Here is a 19,487-nt window from a genome sequence, read left to right on the forward strand (position 1 = left end):
TGAAGAAGAAGAAAACCAAGGGACCCTTTTCATATTAATTATTAAAACTTATCTCAAATCTACAATGATTAAAAAGCAATAGCCTAGGTTCATAGATGAAAAAACAAATCAATCAAATGAATTAGAGAACTGAGAAATTGAACAATACCCATCTGGACATATCCAACTGACGTACTGGCTGAGTTGGCTTTGCAGATCAATGGTAAAAAAATGAAATTGAAAATATATATATATAGTCTGTCTGGAAACAGTCCAACCACTGTTAATATAAGGAAAATGGTTTGTGCAACACCAGTGAAACCTGGCAGCCAAGGAGAGTGGATTGGATGGGCATGTGTGAACAATGACAACATCACTGTACTCGTCAGTGGGGGCAGTAGATTCTGTAGAGTGAGCATGTGTACTGTGTGGCCATCACATTCAGAATGACTGAGTGAGTAGAGCAACGAATCTGCATCAAATTTTGTGTTAAGTTTGAACATTCCTCCATGGAAATAATTTGGCTGGTTCAGAAGGCTTTCAGGGATAATTCAATGAGTGCAGCGTAAATAAAAGTGTGGCACAAATGCTTCAAAGATGTTTGAGAATCTGTTGAGAGTGATCCACATTCTGGAAGGCCTGCAACAAGCAGAACACCTGAGAGTGTTGAACGTGTATGGGCTGCAACCAACAAAGATTGACAATGGACAGTGAGAGAACTAGAAGCTCATCTGGGGATTCCAAAAACTACTGTGTCTGAGATTTTGATGCTGGATCTTGGCATGAAATGTGTCGTGGGCAAAATTCGTTCTGCAACTTCTGCTGCCGGAGCAGAAGGAACATCATATTGCAGTTGCTAATGACTTACTTCAAACTGCTACCAATGAAACAAATTTCCTCAAGAAGATCTTAACTGGAAATGAATTGTGCATCTATGGCTGTGATCTGGAAACAAAGTCCCAGTTGTCCCAATGGAAGTCACTTGGTCCTCCACACCTAAAGAAGGTGCAGCAAAGTCACAGCAAGATCTAGACCACATTAACTGTGTTGTTTGATTGGGAAGGTGTTGTCCGTCATGAGTATGCCCCTCCAGGATGAACAATTAATAAGGAGTACTACTGCAGTGTTCTTCTCATCGGCAGAAAGATGCAATACAATGAAAAACGGCCACAGCTATGGACAACTGGTGATTGGCAGCTTCATCACAACAACGCTCCTACTCATGCATCACACCTGTGTAGATTTTGGGGGGAAACATCAGATCACCCAGGGGACTAAGCCCCCCTACAGCCCAGATTTGCACCCTGTGACTTCTTGCTTTTCCCGAAACTAAAATCACCTTTGAAAGGAAAGAGATTTCAGACCATCAGTGAGATTCGGGAAAATATGACAGGGCAGCTGATGGCTATTCCAACAAAGGTTTTGCAGAGTGCTCTGAACAATGGAAGAGACACTGGGAGAACTTGTGTGAGGTTCCAAGGTGTCTACTTTGAAGGGGACTGAGGCATCATTGTCTTATGTACAACGTTTTTGTATCTTCTTCAGTAAGTGTCTCTATTTTTCATAGTGCATGGCTGGATTTTTTCTGGGCAGACCTCACGCACATGTGTGTGTGTGCACGTGCACACTGGAACAATTATTGGCTATTCATTCATTTGAAAAATCAAATCAAATTTACTTTTACCTGTACTGACATTAAAAAAATCAATTTCAGTTGTTTAACCCAAATATCTATATGTGAAAGCAAAGAAATAAGATTTTAGAAGGTAATATTTTCTTGGTATACAGAAGGACTTTTAAACAAGACACAAAAAGAAAAAGATAGATGCATTTAAGTATATTAAAATTAATAACTTCTGTCCATCAAAAGGTGCCATAATGATAGCAAGAAGATAAGCCCCAAATGGGAGAAAATATTTACAATTTGTTTAACTAAATGAGGCCTGCAGTCCAAACTGCAGAATAATTCTGCAAACTATTAAAGAAAGAATCTAGCTACCGAAATTTTCTGACTTCCTTCTTCCCAGTTTCCTTGCTCCATAAGTTCCTGATGCTTCCATTCCTGAGGCTGACTCTGTTTCTCCAGCATCCATACAGCCCAGGCCTCTCCCTGCCTTGTAAGGTTCAGGGTCTGCCACATATTATGGTCCCAGCTCCTGCTCTGATGTTGGAAGAAAGATGAGGGGAGCCGAGAGGTCAGGGCGGTTGGCCCACCACTCTGGCTCAGCTTGATCTTGATTTCTTCTGTTCTTCTCAAATGCCTAAAAACAATTTCAGATGCATCTTTCACCTGCATGAGGAACCCATCTCCTGCCAATCCTTGCTCATTAGGTCCAGACAAGACACTCATGCAAGCCTCATCCTTGGCCAAAATTATCTGATGTAATTTTACTTCATAATCCTAAAATAGCATGTGCCCCTTTCCAAGCTTAAGTTACATTGGGAATCCCTCCCTTTAACCTGACGTTGCAGCAAGCCCAGTGGTCCTCTCCCAGGTTCTGCAGTCCCTTGTGTAATAAAGGCCGCGGCGGCAGGGGTGGGCAAGGCTGAAATTTTTGCCATACACGTAACAACACCGTGGCTTTCTGCCTATTTTAATGTCATTCCCACAAGTATCTTGAGGGCAAGCACCCTCTTCACTGATATACTCCCAGTGCCCAGGACAGTGTTTGCCACATAGTTGATGCTGAATGAATGAAAAAACTAAAAACCTCATAATTTCCTTGAATTCGAATAATAGAAAATTATGATTTATTCCACGCACAGGTCTTTAAGCAAGCTTATGAGAAGATGGCTGCAGAGAGGCTTTGGGTATTTACCCTCCCATCCTCTTCAAATATTACTTGAATTACCTGGAATGCCCTGATGGCCCTAACCTGTGTGGCTCAGTTGGCCGGCTGTTGTCCCGCAAAGTGAAAGATCACTGGTTCAATTCAAGGTCAGGGCACATGCCTGGGGTGCAGGTTCAGTCCCAGGTAGGTGTGCACGTGAGAGGCAGCCAATCAATGTTTCTCTCTCACATCAATGTTTCTCTATCTCTTTCTCCCTCCTTTCCCCTCTCTCTAAAAAAATAAAAATAAAAATAAAGAATGCCGGATGTTTTGATGCAATGCCGAATCCATAATGAAGGCAAGGGCTTTGATTTTTATGGCAGGACTTAATTTGTGGACTTAGCCGTCAAAAAGAAGAAGGCAAATGGGACAGGAATAAGAAATGTTAGCTTTAAAAAAAGTGGGAATAGAGAACGGATGGTAGAGAGCCACAGAGCTGAGAAAGAAATGACAAATTCCATACTGCATGCCAACTTCTTACCTCCCTCTAGACTTTGAGATCATTTAAGAAGTAGAGTGGTTTCTGCTCTTTCTGAGCTCAGGGGCTCAGTCTCCCCAAGAGTCTCTTTTCCAAGTGCTACACTCCTCTGGCAGACATACCAACGAAGTTCTACTGGGGTTCTATTTCTGCTGTCTCCTGCACTGAACACCCTCCAGCCTTCTTCCCCACCATATGAATTAAAAGCACATCAGTGCGAAAATTACCAGAAGGAATAAAATTTCATGGCTATTCAGCAGCCTTGTACTTCAGTGGTACCAGCAGGCGTTCACCTTGGGTTGCCGGCATTGTGCATAGCGACACTCCCACAAGCCACCAACTATCACCCACAATGACCCTCCCAGCAATGCCTCCGTACAATAGTCACACCGGCACAGCTAAAAAGTCACCAGGATGCCTTCCCTCTCCTCTGCACTCGCCTAACCTACCTCCTTCTCAAAACTGCCAGCTATCAGCGCAACCTCATCCCACAGATCTTCTCTCGGGGAAGACGAGAAAAGGACCCCCGCCCCAACCTGCCCCATCTTCATTTTTGAAATGACTCCAGGAGTGCCAGATGTACAGACTTTTCCAGAACAGGGTAGGAGAAGAGTGGGGTGCACTGAGAGCACCAAGGCTCCCTGATTATGCAGGAATATAGGAGCCCTTCTCTTTCTATCACCTCGAGGTAGACTATTAAATCTCTGGAAGCCTTCCACACAGTTTAGTAACAGAGATCCATTATGCCCTCCCTCAGGTTCCATTGAACACCAGCAAACAAACATATGGTGCATAAATTCTAATGGAATTCCATGCCACACGCAGGCCCTGAGCAGAGCTCTGTGCTGGAGGGAAGCTGGCCGCAAGCAGCCTTTGATGGCAGCTTCTCTGAGCAGTGTCTGCAACAGGATACTCCTGCTTTCACCACATAGGCATGAGAAGTGCAGGTAATTTGTTTTATTTCCCAGTAAAGCATTCGGGGAGGAGTATAGACGCCTTCTTCTGTTCCCATCTCTTAGAATAGCGTATCAGCTGATCTTGGGCAAGTCACTTGGCTCTCCCAAACCTCAGTGGTCTTCTCCTTAAAATAGCCAGAGACGATACCAATTTTCTTTCACAGGTGTTGCAATAATGAAACATCTCAACGGACATAACCGTGGTTTGGAAAGCTTTTCGGATTTGTATAATTATCATCACAATCCTCCTCCTGGATTTCCTGTCTCCAGCCATGTTCTCCTAAGGAGGGTGAAAAATAAAACACAACTAGACAGTTTTTACATTGATATCAAGAAAAAAAGATTCTCTACAACTACTCATAGATTAGATCTTAAAGACTCTGTATACCTTGAAAAATTAAAACCTAGCTTCTCCCTTTGTCCTCCCTCTCTTCACTACAAAAAAAAAAAAAGTGATTATAGAGTGAGAGCCATACTGATGATTTTGACTGATCAACTGGAGAAATTTAGATAAATTTGGCTTTTCATTAACTGCAGCTGTTGTTTCTTTCAGTGCCTTAATGCAATTTATCATGTGAACGTGCTGGCTGAGGAGCGTTGCTGGAGTTTTCCTTTTCCTTCAATCGTTAATCTTAACAGTATGAATCCAATTTCTATAGTTAGCCTGGAAAAAAAAAGTCCATTTCCTCTCCTTTAGGGTTGTTCTTATTGAAAAGTCATGCTTTCAGACCAGGTCTCTGCCTCTGTCTCTCTGTCTGTCTCTCTCTCTCACACACACAAACACACACACACAGGCACTCAAGTGTGCACACTCACAACGATCAACAGGCTACCATGCAAATCCAAGACCAGCTCCTATGTCCTAAAATGACAAGCGCAAAAGTCCAAAGCCTCTCGAGGTGGTTCTCAGACTCCCCACCTCACCCCGGCCCATCTCGTCCCCTCACCCCCACACTGGGAACCATGCGGGATTTGGCCTCCAAACACATTTAAGGCCTCCGAACTCAATGGGTTTCCAGCTCCAGTGCACAAGAAGTTTTGTGGTTGCACATGACTTGTCTGTGAATGCGGTCCATGAGGTGACAAATGACCTCCAAACAATATTGGCTGATTTAAATTGAACTATTATTCACTTACCCAGGATGATGACTCATGACTGCCCAGATAGAAAAAAGAAAATGAAGTAGAGGAAGATAACCGGAGAACTTGTTTCCTGTTAGTGTTCTAAGAGTAATAGGGTGCTGGTAGTCTTCATGTGGTTTTTCATTATTCTTAGAACTGTGGTTACCATCTTAATTATTACATTGTTTCTCTTGGAAGAGGAGGAGGAGGGGCGGACTCTGTTTTCTTTTTTTACATCATGATGGATTAAATGTCAAGTATAATTAAATGCCATGGGATGGTAGCCGCCAATTGATGCTGACACCTGTTAAGACAACCCACCCAGGAGAGAGGAAAATAGAAACATCTTAGCATTTCTGTATCTTTCCTGACTTTATTTCTGTAGCTGAAGGAACCAACATCTTAAACTAAAATGGAAAACAAAAGAGCAGAGCCTCTGCAAGCTAATAATTATTCTGTGCTTGGGATGAGTGTTCAGAAGAACAGCCACTGAGGTTGTAACATTTTCCAAAGTAGAAGTCGGGGGTCTTTTCTCCTGTGCATTCTGGCAAATGGAAACAACAAGGAATGAGAATCATTCCAAGAATTTAGAAACCAGATGGGGCCATTTTCAAAAGATCCCCATTCTGATTTTTCAAGGGAGTAAAGGTGGGCAGGGAAGCATGGGAGATGTTACTGGCTAATTTATCAATAATTGATAAAAACGGGGGTTCTACTTCTAGTTCTATTGAAGAACTAACCACAAACCAAATCACTAACATATGGCTGAGCAAGAAACTATCTGAGGAAAAAGCAATGCTCACTGAAACACTAAAATCTTGTATGATAATCAGGAAACCAAGGTCAGTACAGTTTTGATAGACTCTGAAATTCAAGTTCACTTTGAAATGCTAATGCCAGTCAATTTTAGGGCTTTTACCCAGTCTGGCAAGAAAATAAAATCTTCCCAGTATCCATCAGTGATTTTATTCCAGCAAAAATGTTGGTCACTCTGACAGTAGCAAAATCTGTTAGACAAATGATAGCCTAGAGAATGTATTATCCTGTATAAGCTCCCAACTTCCAGTGAAGAGCAGCATATTAATTTCCGTGTGTTTACTGCAAAGTTCTCCACACAACCTGATAACCGATATCTCCACAGCCCCGCAACCACACGCCTTCTATCTCTTGCTTCGTTTTCATTTTTTAGATCTCCTCTGGCCATGCACCCCAGTTCTCCTTAATATCAGGGGACTGGTTCAGTTGCTCATTTTCCTTCAAAATCAAGTCTTTGGGTAACCAGCCATTCACCCACAGGTCACAGACGAGGTAAACAGACAAACCAGAAGCCTTGACACGCAAAACAACCAGGGCCTGGCCAGAGGCCCTTGGCTCTTAGGCTCTTCTTGGGAGGGAAGGGGCAGTACCCTGAGCTATGAGGGAGGCTGACAGGAACAGAGAGTTCAGCCCAGTCAGCTCAGCTGCAAAATAAATGTCAAATTCTTAAACGCCAACACCATATCTTCCTTCCCTGGCCCTGGCCGGTGTGGCTCAGTTGGTTGGAACATCATCCCCTACAGCAAAATGGTGGTAGCTCTATTCCCAGTCAGGGCACATAGCTAGGTTGTTGGTTTGATCCCCAGTTGGGAGGCAACCAATCGATGTTTCTCTCTCACATCGATGTTTCTCTCTCTCTCTCCCTTTCTCTCTCTCTAAAAGCAATAAATACATTTAAAACTCTTCCTCCTCTTTTCTTCTGAAGATCCACTAGTTGAACACCTAACCACAAGATACCCCTGAAAGCCTGGAGCTCTACAGCTTCCCTGAAACAACACTTCTCCAGGAAGCGGCTCGTGTTAATGACTTTGAAGACTGTTTTAAATGGCTTAGGGCAGATGGCCGGCACTACTGCTGTCCTTGAGGTGTTAGAATTCTCCTCCTCACTCCCAAGTGAGTACATATCGTCCACAAACTTCAGCCCACAAAACCAAATACAGCAGTACGGCAGTTGGTTTCCAAGAGGGGTCCATTCTATACCTGTCTATCCCAACCACCCCCTTTCCACTCGGCCTCTGTGCCCTCGCCATCTCCGAGTGAGGGCGAAGAATTAGAACATAGAAATCAGGACCTCCAAATCAGCTCTCACTCTCTTACAGCATAAACATGTTGAGAGAACATCGCCACCGCTCCACACCTGGATAAAAAGAAACAAAACAAACGCCAATACTTTGTGGATCTCTTTCCACAGGAGGCCATACTCATCACACTTATCGCCCTAGTGCCTTGCTGGGAAACCCCTATCCAACATTATCGTCTGTGAGTCTACAGTAAATCAATCAATAAATAGCTTTTTAAATATCTACAAACATAAGTATAAAATGCTTTGTAGCACAGGTTCAGATTCAATGCCATAAGGTCAAATTCCTGATCTCCAAACAAAATTTGCCAAAGGACCATCCCCCTCAGACCACTGTCCACTGAAACGCTAGCCACCTTGGAGAAGCAGGCCTTCCACCCACTGATTGCTTACTAACTCATTGGCAAGCAATCAGGAACATTCTACACTACTATCTACCTCCTCAATGAGAATTATGACCCTAAGGACTACAAGAGATGATGTACATAATGAATATTTATTGAGTCCCCTGTACATGCCAGGCAATGTGTGGCCACCAAGGACGTATGGATAAAGTGGATGACTGGGCAGCTTGCCTTCACTTATTTTCCCGACTAATCCTCACAATCTACTGAAGTCTGTAGCAGCACCATTTAACCAATAAGGAAAGGTGAAGACACGCATGCAGTTCCCTCAGATAGAAATGGATAGAGCCAGGGTTGAGGTCCAGGTCTGCTGTCTCCAAGCTGCTGCTCTTTCCAGGAGATCGCACTGCCCCCTCCTCCCAGAGTTAAGGAGGGGTGAGTGGGGGAACAAGAGATCCTTTGGCTTCTTGCCTGTTATTAGGAAAATGGCAGGGGACAGTCCCGAGTGCCAGTCAGGCCCATTCCCTGTCCAGTTCAGGGCTAGGGCATTGTCAGTGGGAAAGAGGACCTCCTGTGGACCTCACTGTAGCACGTGACCACATGCTAAGGCCAGGCAGCCCAACAGGCCCACGTGGCCTCTGGGCACATGCTTATACCACCAGCAACACCCAGGACTGCAAAAGAAGTATGACTAAAAAGTTCAATGAAGATTGATACCTAAATAAGTGAAAAAAAACCCAGCATAATAAGAATTCTGTTAGATTTCTTTTTAAGGGTCGTAGGGCTTAGTATTATTTTCATTCTAAATTACATATGGGAAGGGGAAACAAAATTTTTTCAGAGCTTAAGGTTTTTAAAATTTTTATTCAGACCAGAGAAGGACTCTTAGAGAGTTCTGCTCTGTGCCCCAAAGAGAAGCCACACACCTGGCCCTCCTGCCTTTAGAAAAAAAAGGCATCATTACCCCACGTTACATGGGTAACTGCAGCACACAACACAGGAAAAAGGCTTAGCCAAGGTCACATGGAATTGGCCGCTAGTAGACCAGAGCTGAGGTTTTCCCCACCTTCGCTGCTCTCTGGCTCCCTCCCCAGGGGATATGAGGATCAGAGTGTGGAAGCTGGGAGTACCCTCACCAAGACAGCAAGTAGGAGGCCCGGCCTCTGTGGCCGAACAAAGATCAACCATTAGAGAGCCATCCATAAACACAGAAGCTCTGGCAGAGTTCAGGAGCCCATTTAATGAAACTGAGCAACACAGTGTGGTGGGAGGGGAACCTGAGAATAACTGCCCACAGAGTGGGGGAAGAACAGCTTCATTATGCCTACACCTCCCCATCCCCCACGCTGGCCTTGCTCAGAGCCAGGAGGGAACTTCCACCTATGTGTTCCCCTCAGCGGGAAAAGCGGAGTGGGGAAAGCCACCCGCTTCCCTAGCCTTTTGGAACACTGCACAAAGGGCCCATTTCAGTTTGACCCCATCCAGTGACAGGACAAGCTGAGACAAATAGAGATGGCTGGGAACAAGGAAGGAAAGCAGAAGCTGCCACTATCTGCCACACAGTGGAAGCAACCATAGTTCCCAGTGACCTGCTATGCAGAGGACCCAGCAGCTTTTGCCTCTGAGAAACCAGTGGGATACCACTGGCAGCTAGTCCACGCCTCTGCTCCTCCTCTCACCCCACAAACTTCTGTCCTCAGCTGACCAAGGCAATACGAACAGCGGTCCATGGTGCTCACTGAAAGACCATACCGAGGTGTGCATCCCACTCAAACTCAAGATATTCCCTTTCAACCTGGAGTCTTCAGGATTCAACAGGACTCTCTGGTACTTGTTACCCCAGTTACCTCAGGAACCTCAAAAAAAAAAAATCTCAGCAGCCAGGCCTAAAGAGATGAATAGAAAGTAGAATCCAGCATTCTTAGAGACAGAAGTCAGAAAGGCTCTGAGCACTCAAGATCCAGACTGATAGCTCATACTCTTAGAAGAGCATCTTCATAGAGTCCTTCCCTCATATTCCATCATTAAAATGAGTCAGGCCCTCTCTGTGCATCTCTGAGTTTCTTTAGATTTTTCGGTTTCTGCTCCTGAAACCACTGCCCATCTCTTTTATTTAGTTCCCTGATTGGTTCACCATCCCGTTTTGATCAGAGGTCAGCTTACAGGTTGGCTGGCAGGGAGTCAGGTGCCCAACCCCTGCTGCCCAATGAGCTGTGTTCAGGAGACAGGCTCATGTGCTATAGACTTGCACCTCTAGATGTGCCTGAGGACCAGGAGCATCACCTTCACCTGGGAGCTGATTAGAAATGCAGGTTGTCAGGTCCCTTGCAGACTTACCAAATCGGAATCTACATTTTACAAGATCTTCCCCATGATTCACTGGCTCACTGAAGTTTGAGAAGAGCTGGTACAGAAGACAACTCTTCAAGGTGGAAAATGCCTGAGTTGCATCACAAGCACGCAGCTGTGCACAATGCTGATACCTTAGTCCCTTGTCAAGCCACTAACTCCAAACGGCAGTATTTATTTAGTATCTTAGGGATATTTACATCTTTTTATAATAGACTCTAGAAAATCACAAAATATGCAAATAAAAAAAAGAAGAAACTATTGGCCACATGGCAGGCATTGTAATGGTTAGCTGGAGAAGGAAGAATTGTTTACTTGTGGTGAGAGAAACTTTTAGAAGAGGGTGTGGATGACATATTTTCCTTGGTTTTATAACAGGGTCCTTAATCATCCATTAAAGCTTGCCTTGCAAGAGTTTACCTATTCTGTCTACTATTTTGTCTCCGTGTAAAACCAGCCCTGCCAAAGCAAGTGTCTCTACCTTATGCTGTAATCAAGTGCTTGCCTTGAAACTCCATTGCTAACTCCCTACAGAAAGAGCCTTCTAAGCTCTTCTGTCCCACCTCCTGATTTTACAGATGTGGAAACTAAGAGCCGAAAGACAGAAGACGTTGAGACAAGGTCACAGAGCTGTATTCAAGCTTCAGCTGACACCAGAACTCTGGCTGGCGTCTGACTTCTCCTTGAGAGGCCCCCTCACTAAGCAGAGCTGTCCCCGGGGGGATTGTTCCTGAGTGTGGGCTGTTGGTGGGGGAGGTGGGAAAGCACAGTCAGGGTGCTTCTGAAACACTGCTGGTGAGATGTGGAGACACACATCTGCCAAATTTGGGATGAAGGCCTAGAACCTAAGGGTCTGCCTCCAACTTTGTCTCTGAGAATATGGATGCCACAGGCCCTTCTAGGACCTTCTGAAAGAGCTTTTAAGAAGACAGTGAGTACAAAACACGAAAACAACTGCCCCCAGCTGCTCCTGAGGTCGCTGTATTCTGACTGCAGCTGTGGAGAATTGTTGTTGAATTCCATTCTCCCTATTTCTCTAAAAGCATTTCAAAGAGGTTCAGAGAAAGCCGGGTGCACTTTGGTAAATTGAAAACTATTTGTGACTAACCATCCATCACCATCTCTCAACATTCACCACCAGAAAGAGGTGGGGACCATGGGGGCAGAAGGCCAGACCCAAATCAGGGGGGTTGTTCACATTCCCAGTTGCCCCTGTCTTTCCGGGCGACCCTCAAATAATATATGTCCCTTTGTGTCCTTACTGAGGAGATTTCAGTAGAATAAAAGAAAGAAAGATGAAGCAGCAGCAGACACTTCTGTTTGCCATATACCTGCTTCTGAAGAATTGTTAGCATCTGTGAAGTTAAAATAGAAAGTTCTTCCCATGAACATTCTTTTGTAAATACTAATTATGGTGACGCTGCATTTACTTTAATGCCCACCCACTGTAACTGCCTCCAAGCTGGAGACACTTGTTAAGAATCACTGTTATTCAACTGCCTTTTCTGATTACTCAGCCTTACATTGTAGAAATGCTAGTGAAATCTTTCCTAAAGTTTACAAAATATATTTCTTGGGACACAGGGATTGAGAGGAAGAAAGAAAGATTATAACATTTAGCAAAAGAGACCAGATTTCATTATTCCATTAATAGAAAGTTCAAAACCAGGAGAGACTGAACTGTAGTGTTTAGGCATGCCTGCTAAGGTGACAAGCCAGGAAGCGACGAACATAAAGCTGCGGACAGTGCTTCCTCTGGGGGCAGTGGTAGGTGGAAGCATGGGGTGGGGCCAGGGTACTTGGAAGTACAGGTCGTGTTCTATCTCTTCACCTGGGGGGTGGCTACAGGACAGCTCACTTCATGATCAGTTTTCCAACAATGCAACTTTGTTTTCTGCAATTTTTCATTTGTGTGTTTATTTTACAATAAAAAAGAAAAGTTAAAAAAATAAAAAAGGCCGAGGGATGAGTCTCAACCACTAGGTCTTTCACCTGCACGAAAACCTACTTGACTGTTTTCCCCCTTGAGTTCCCTTAGTGACAGGAACAGACTCCTTGCTGTCCTGTAGGTTACCACAGAACAACCCACTGGACCCCTTCTGATTCTCATTTGCACAAGTTCTCTTAGTCTTATAAAGTCCTCCCCAAATATTTTTATTTTCAAGTGAGACCCTTCAAAGGAACACCTAAAAGGATGTAGCATCTTATAAATCCCACATGGTGAGGCACAGGTATAACTGCGTTTCGGGCCTGGGGCCACCCAGCCTGGTTCCTCGCTGGGCTCTGCAGTGGCCCCAAGGCACTTTCGTGGGACCCCGTGAGCTCTTTAGAACACAGTGTGATCTAATGAATAGCTGTTTTTTTAATATATTTTATTGATTATGCTATTACTGTTGTCCCAAATTTTCCTCCTTTCCCCCTCTCCACCCTTTATCCCCCATTCTGTCCAGCCATCTCCCCCTCAGTTCATGTCCATGGGTCAGGCATGGAAGTTCTTTGGCTACTCCATTTCCTATACTATTCTTAACCTCCCCCTGTCTATTTTGTGCCTACCAATTATGCTTCTTATTCCCTGTACCTTTCCCCCTCCCAACTGATAACCCTCCAAATGATCTCCATATCTATGATTCTCTTTCTGTTCTGCTTGTTTGCTTAGTTTGTTTTTTAGATTCGATTGTTGATAGTTGGAAATTTATTGCCATTGTAATGTTCATAGTTTTGATCTTCTTTTTCTTAAATAAGTCCCTTTAACATTTCGTATATTAATGGCTTGGTGATAATAAACTCCTTTAGCTTTACCTTGTTGGGGAAGCACTTTATCTGCCCTTCAATTCTAAATGATAGCTTTGCTGGATAGAGTAATCTACCTTTGTTAGCTATGAATAACCTAGAGTCAAGCAACTCAGTGCCACTGGGTGCCAGCCACTGGCTGCTGGGCGGCAGGCTGAACAGGGACCAAATCATGGGACTCAGTCATGCAGTCAGTTAAAATGAACACAGCTCTCAAAGGTCCCCAAGGAATCCCACTAATGGTGGGAGTAGCAGGGACTGCAGGAGGCCTGGAAACTCTGGGTCACGCAGACCTTTCTGTAGCTTTCAGATCACAAGTAAGTAGTGACTGTCCCACGTTTCCATGAAATGGAAAAAATAAAATAGCTGTGATTTTGCAGTAGGACACAGTCACACGGAACATGACCTGTGGCTACCAGACAAGGCTCTCCTTCCCTCCCCTCCCTCTTATTGAAATGAAACTGAGACAGGGAAAATTCACTGGGCGGTCCTCTACTTTTCTCCAAGTGGAAGAGAAAGAGGAATGTTTCACAATGACCTTCAAGCTACAAGGCTTTTCAACTCAGCTTCATGCTGAAAATCCTTGCTTCAGGCTAGGCTCAGTTTTGCTTTATTTTTTTTTAATTGAATAAGACCAAGCAGAAAAACATGAGCACTCTGCACAGCTCTGGGGGTCACTGCCAAGCACTTTCCTGCTTTATCCCTCCCCCACCTCACCCAGCCAGCCCTCAGCTCACTCACTGTGATGGCAGACTTCTGGTGTCCCATGCAGGGAAGACTCCTATACAGTATTTGGAAACACTATGTGCTCAATAAATGTTAAGTACTCTTTCCAGACTTGGTAGAATAGGAGGCCCCATCATGGGAGTCCACACCCACCTCAGCAAAGCCTGAAGGCTCAGCACCAGAAGCCCCAGGGGCAGGACATCCACCTAAGGCTGTTGGTCAAGTTGTGCAGGTTTCTGTCCAGACAAATCAATTTCACCTTCAACCAAGTGGTGCTGAAGAGAGTGTCCATGAGTCCCACCAACAGGCCCCCTCTGTCCCTTTCCTGGATGATCGGAAGATGAAACTTCCTGACTAGAATGGAAAACGTCTGTGGTTGTAGGGAATATGACCAAGAATGAGTGTGTCCAGCAGATGCCCAAACGGAAGGTGTCTGCACTTCATGTGAGCAGCCACGCCTGGATCCACATCCTCAAGGCTGGGGGCAAGCTCCTCAGCTTTGACCATCTGGGCCTGGACTCCGCCATGGACTCCACCATGGACTGTGGTCCTCGCAAGGGCCAGAGGTATACAGGCCCCAGGAACCCCTCAGAGCCACAGCGAACCCTATGTTTACTCCAAGGGACACAGCTACAAAAACCAACCCCAGGTCTTACCTTGTTATTGAAAAGATTGTGGTTGCTAAAAAAAATAATAAAGTACAAATAATGTTAAGTAGTAGTAGTAATAGTAGTTAAACAGCCATTGAACTGCTGAACTTCCCAGTCTGCCCCTATTAACAATGAGCATGTGGGTAGAAATTGCTGACATCCGCACAAAACACAGTACTGAGAACAGAGGATTTACTAAATCTGTGACTGTAACACTTGGCCTTTGAGGATCTATAAAGCAGCACGGCTGGTAAGGGCTATGGTGGCCTGTGTTTGAAGAGAAGCCAATTGAGAACTAGAGCCCCCCCACTGAAGACAGGATGCCCAGGATTACTCTCAGAATCTGTGCCAGCACCATGATCAAAGTTGCCTGCCAACCACCTAACAATGTGTGGTACCCTATGGACATCCCAAGAGAACAGACTCAGGAAAACAAGCACTGAATGTGGGCGCTCCTAGGTGCCCCCGCCTCAGCCAGCTGTAAAAGTCCTTTGGCTTCCCTAAAACCCCATATCTTACTCCCGACTACTTAGCTGAGATTCGTTTTCAGAGCCCAATCACCCTCTTTGTAGTGCTGCTCACTTTCCCTCCTCCTGCGCATCCAGGGATGGCGCTGATACCCTTCCGCCGCCTCCTCCCACCACCACCGGAGGCTGCCTGTGTGGACAGCGATGTTGGGGTGAGTCAGGGCTTCCCCAGCCCTTCATCCCAGGGCCCTTTTACACTCTTAAAACCAACTGATGTCCTCAAATAACTTTTATTTGTATGAGTTACATCTATCACTTTATCATACTAGAAATTTAAAGTAAGAAATATTTTAAATGCTTATTAGCTTGCTTAAAAGTAACAACAAACCCATTATATTTAAGCATAAACAGCACTGAGGCTGCATTCAGCCTGTTGAGATCTGTTGTTTTGTGTGCAATATATGAAGAAAGCCTTGCCTCACACAGAGGTGTGTGAGGAGAGAGGAAAGTGTATGCATTTTAATAGTTTTTTCAGATAACTATAGATACTCTTCTTGACATTACATCAAAAATCAACAGTACTGATTTAATATTACACTAAAACTCAACAAGGGCTACTGAGAAATCTGAAACCATATCTGTAACTTTTCAGATTCTGTTACACTGAAGTCCATTAGTGTATCTTGTACTTCAAATGGAACGCTTACTGATGCATAATTTTTGAACATCGTGCACTGGTGATCTGGAAAATACTGTTTCATTGAGCTGTGCAGATCTTCCCAGTGCACAGTGGAAAACTCCACTATGCATTCTTGAGAGTGAAAAGGGGAGATATACGATTACTATGTAAGTTTTGACCTTGAGGACCAACAAGGGGACCCTAGACCACACTCTGAGCATTTCTGGGTTAACCCATCACACATAAAGAGCGAGCTGTGAATGTGTCATTTAGAGAACTGTCTCCTCTCCCAGGTGAATGACTTAATCCATTTAGGTAAGGCCTACTGCTTCTCCTTCCACAGAATTCAAAATGAAAATGGGATCAGAAGTGGGGGCCAGAGCCAGGCAAACGCTGTATGAGTGATTCATTCCTAGCCCTACCGACATCTTGGAAATTTTTCAGTACAAACAATGGTGTGCTGGAGAATGTTTAACGACCAGCTCTCCCAGAGGGAGTGGGGGGGAGAAGCGTTTGCCAGTTCCTGTGGTGTAAAAACTTTCACTACAACTAATGTCGAGCTGCCAACAGGACATCAGTGAACTAGATGTGTGCCATTGGCTCTCACGACTGGCGTGAGCCAGCTCCAGCACACCTCTGAGAAGCAGACACAGACTCGCCTCCCGGGGGAGTAGTGTCAAAGAATTTGCAGCTATTTTGTTTTAGTTTCCACACTCTACAGTCTGGACATATATTATTTACATTCCTGTGACTCATAAGACCCAGTTTCATCCCATTACAGTATCAGACTTAGGCTCAAGGTCCACCCAGGACCTAGTCACCCACACCAGACCCAGGTTTTGATGCAGCTCCTCAAGCGTCCTTGTCAGGTGAAGTTCCTGCTGCTTTTAGAGACCTGCAAGCTAACTATCACAGGTTATTATGAATGACTTGCTCCTAACATATCCAACACACTATACACCCTACATGCCATGGTGAAACACAGCTAGAATCACCAGACAGACACTCCTATTCAAAAATCAAGGGGAAGCAAGGCAAACAGCAATCACTGGTCCACAGTCATTCTGAAATCCAGCCTGGCACAAGTCATCAGCTTCTTAATTAGGGCCCAAGGCTGCTCCTGGCTCCACCAATTGGGCTCTGGATTCTACCTTCTGGGTCTTTTTTCCATAAGAAATAGCTTATTGTTTGCACCGGAGAAATATACTTTAGCCTGCTTCCTGCCTAAAGCAGTCTGAGGTTTAAAGTGTACCATCTCTGTCTGTTTTAGACTAGAAAGGAAGAGAGACAGTAAAATCAGGTTAAAGTGGGCGGTGTGGAATAGTGTGATAAGAGAAAAGAATCTGGGAGGTCAGAAGGTAGCCTGAGAAACATGTGAGAATCAGGGGAAAAGCTGTGCCATAGGAATAATCTATGGACTGATGATTAGATCTGAGATTCCTGTGTGGAAGAAGGCTGTTCTCCACTCCCAGAGAGACCGGGGAGCGTGGCTCCGTGACCTGAAACTTGAGACTAGCCCTAGTTTTACTATTTGTCTTTTAGCCGGAAGATCATAAAGACATATATCTTCTTACTTGGTCATTTTTCTAGTTTATTTCTTTTTTAACCTAAGAAGTAAATACTCATAAATTTCAAACAGTCCAAAACTAAGTCTTCTTGCCATTACAATTTCTTAGACCATCCCCCAAGGCAATACTATTAACAATCTCTTAGTGCATCCTGCTTAAAATAGTTTGAGGGAACACACAGAGAGATAGATAGATAGATAGATAGATAGATAGATAGATAGATGATAGAATTTTTTTATATAAACGGGGTCATGCTGTGCATATTGCTCTGCCCCACTGCTACTTATCCTTAATTATGTATTTTGGAGTTTATTGCCTAAGAACATGTGTAAATCTACCTGTCATACTTTTTCCCCTAGTTTATTTTGTGACTCGTTCTCCACCTTTGTGGAACTTCTTTCTATAATACCCTTCTACAGCATCCTGCTCTTCTCCCTCGTAAAGCTCATAATAATTAATAATAATCAGCAGTCATGTATATCGTGACACTTGCTACATGGCAGACATCATTTAATACTCTGTAAGTGTTACCTCATTGGATCCCTGCAAGGCCCTATACGGTAGGTGCTAGCAGGAAATGAGACTTTCCAAGGACCATACAGCTAGAAATAACCATGCTGGATTCAAACCCAGGCACTCCAGCACCAAAGTCCACGCTCTTTATCACATTGCTATACCTCCCCTCCAGTCCTGGCTCGATGGAATAAGGGTTCAATGTCTGCTTTTCTCACTAGATCACAGGGTAAGGACCATGTTGACGTTGCTGGCTGTCACAACACCTCGATAAACAATTGTTGTTGTGAATGCCAGTAATAACATCAGGTGCTCTCTACTAATAACATTTGGGTACTCTCTACTGAGGGCTCTATGCTAAATTTTCCCATGCCTAACTATCTCACTTAACGCAGCAGCTCCAGGAAATCACCATCACGATAACCCCAATTTAACTGGTGAGGAAACTGAGGTGGTAGCTAGTAAATTAGAGAGCCAGGTTTGAACCAAAGTCTCTCTGACTCTAAACTGCAGGGGTGTCCAACCCGCAGCCCACGGGCCGCATGCAGTCCAGGGTGGCTGTGCACGAGGCCCAACACAAAATCCTCAATTTACTTAAAACATTATGATATATTTGGGGGATTACATGTTATAATATATTTAATGTGTGGTCCAAGACAATGCTTCTTCGCATGTGTCCCAGAGATGCCAAAAGGTTGGATACCCCTGCAAACATATACTTAATATCTATGCCACACCAGCCACTCTCTGACACCCACCAACCTCCTCCCCTCTGGGAGACCTTCAGAAAACCCTGAGTACCCAGAACTAGTTCCTAAGCAAAGACTATGGGTCCTAATATTCCAGACAAGAATTGGAAGGTGACTGGGTTATTGTTGTTATTATTAAACAAGTATCTCTCCACACCCAGAGCTACATTGGCACCAGTGCAGTTAAATTTCAGTGTGTGGTAAGGCACTAAATATCATCTCAATCGTCGTCACAGGAATTTCGTGAGACATTCACATTCTCCTGAAGAGAAGAGAAACCGGGTTTGTCATTCAGCCACTCAATACTTGATGTCTTGAAATTTGGGAAGAGAAGAAAATCTTAGAAAGACTTTCTTTGGGGTGAAGCTAACTAGCACACATTTACTGTAAATCCAATAGACGAGTTTCCCCATCTAACATAATTTATCTTGAAACACTGCAGGTGGCCTATATTAGGAACAGTGCTGGCTGGGCCACGTAGCTCACAGCACTGTGGTCTCACACTGCCCTCTACAGCCAGACTGCAGTCTTCACACAGCTCCCCCAACCAGCCCCCAGGTGTCACAGCTGGGAACAAAAAGGGCCTGTCGAGGTCTTTGAACTATTCGGAAGTCATCACTCCATTGCCTTTAGGATCAAGGCCAGTCTCCTCAATGTTCCAAGTCTCTTCAACCTCTGTTCAAAGCCAGCCTCCGACGCCTCCAACCTCCCACTACCCATCCAGTCCCAGGGCTCCCAACTATAGTTACCCCCTCTCTGCAGCACCCATTCCTCCAACCCTCTCTGTCCTTCAGAATATAGTCAAACCCCTTTACTGGTGATCTGGGTCACCACTCCAGCCAGACGCGTCCTGCCTGTGGGCAGTCCTTGTTGACCTTCTGGCACTTCTGTAGGGGTCGTACTGCTTAGGGAGCCCTTCACAGGCATCTCCCTCACCTCTCTGAGTAGACCACACGTTGTTTGAGGCTGGGCACGGTGTGCTGCATTTCTTACCGATTGTTCTCTGGCTCACACTGCCTGGGCCAGCTGCCTCATGACCACATCGAATGGAACAGCTGCGAGGCCGCTCTGAGTAGCGGTTGTCATGTCCAGCCCGGTTCCAGGCACTTTCTGGGCACTCGCGTAGTTTAATCAAATAAATGAACAAATCACTGGCAGGAAGAAAACGGA

General features: G+C 44.7%; 1 pseudogene; it reads left to right on the forward strand.

The window, feature by feature from the left end:
* Positions 1-11,870: 11,870 nt before the first annotated feature.
* Positions 11,871-16,192, forward strand: LOC112298056 (large ribosomal subunit protein eL18 pseudogene; annotated as a pseudogene).
* Positions 16,193-19,487: the final 3,295 nt, after the last annotated feature.

This window comes from Desmodus rotundus, chromosome 5 (genome assembly GCF_022682495.2).
Source record: "Desmodus rotundus isolate HL8 chromosome 5, HLdesRot8A.1, whole genome shotgun sequence".
NCBI classification, from domain to species: domain Eukaryota; kingdom Metazoa; phylum Chordata; class Mammalia; order Chiroptera; family Phyllostomidae; genus Desmodus; species Desmodus rotundus.